The following is a 1,333-nucleotide window of genomic DNA, read 5'->3' on the forward strand; positions in this document are numbered from 1 at the left end:
TTTTAATTTCATATATATGTGTTAGCATACGGTATTTGTTTTTCTCTTTCTGACTTACTTCACTCTGCACCTAGACAGAATCTAGGTCCAACCACCTCACTACAAATAACTCAATTTCGTTTCTTTTTATGTCTAAGTAATATTCCATTGTATATATGTGCCACATCTTCTTTATCCATTCATCTGTTGATGGACACTTAGGTTGCTTCCATGTCCTGGCTATTGTAAATAGAGCTGAAATGAACATTGTGGTACATGACTCTTTTTGAATTATGGTTTTATCAGGGTATATGCTCAGTAGTGAGATTGCTGGGCCATATGCTAGTTCTATTTTTAGTTTTTTAAGGAACCTCCATACTGTTCTCCATAGTGGCTGTATCAATTTACATACCCACCAACAGTGCAAGAGGGTTCCCTTTTCTCCACACCTTCTCCAGCGTTTAAAAATATGGAACGCTTCATGAATTTACATGTCATCCTTGCACAGGGGTCATGCTAATCTTCTCTGTATCATTCCAATTTTAGTATATGTGCTGCCGAAGCAAGCACTGATTTTAAATAGAATGAAGTAAAGCTTATTTCTGCCTCCTTTTATTTATACCTAGGTAACTTGATGAGTTTTTTGGATGAATTTGATGCATGACATGTAGAAAAGAAGAAAGAAAACCTCTTGTATTTTATAAGATATTTTAAGAAACCTTATTGGTAGAGCAGTGATTGGGATTATAGCTATCCATTTTTAGGGGCTAGGAGTGGGGAAATTTATTGCTCCCCTGTCTCTACATTTCCATAAAGCTTAGCAGATGTCCCTGGGATAAGGAGTTAATTATTGGAGTTAAACACACTTTCTTCAACTTTTACAGTGCCAGTGAAAGAAAGATACCTTTGAATAATGTCGCTGTACTCTTTGTAAATTCAGAGGTAAAGATAGATTCAATTATGTTTTACAAGAACCTTTTTATATGGTTCCACATGATAAATGCCTCACTGAATTTATGTAGTGAATGCATAATCATTTACTGCAACATAAAATCTATATAAACAATACATTTTCCTTTTTACATTGATTTCTATTTGTAACAAAACTAAAATCAGTTCCAATCTACAGAAATAACCAAACCACATGCTTTCTAACAAAAAGGATGAAGGAACAAAACATCACGGGTCCTAAATGTATGAAGCAAGCATTGACAGAATTGAAGGAAGAAATAGAGAGCTCTACAACAATAAGAGACTTCAATACTCCACTTTGTTTTTTAAAAGTTTTTAAAAAACAGCTATATTAAGGTATTATTGACAAATAAAAATTGAGTGTATGTAAGGAGTAAAAGGT

The 1,333-nt window shown here is 33.7% G+C and overlaps 1 non-coding gene across 1 annotated transcript; it reads right to left on the reverse strand.

The window, feature by feature from the left end:
- Positions 1 to 442: 442 nt before the first annotated feature.
- LOC118889361 lies at positions 443 to 549 on the reverse strand. The gene has a single exon (XR_005018498.1). It is a non-coding gene; the product is annotated as a U6 spliceosomal RNA (small nuclear RNA).
- Between the last annotated feature and the right edge of the window lie 784 nt (positions 550 to 1,333).

This window comes from Balaenoptera musculus, chromosome X, assembly GCF_009873245.2.
Source record: "Balaenoptera musculus isolate JJ_BM4_2016_0621 chromosome X, mBalMus1.pri.v3, whole genome shotgun sequence".
NCBI classification, from domain to species: domain Eukaryota; kingdom Metazoa; phylum Chordata; class Mammalia; order Artiodactyla; family Balaenopteridae; genus Balaenoptera; species Balaenoptera musculus.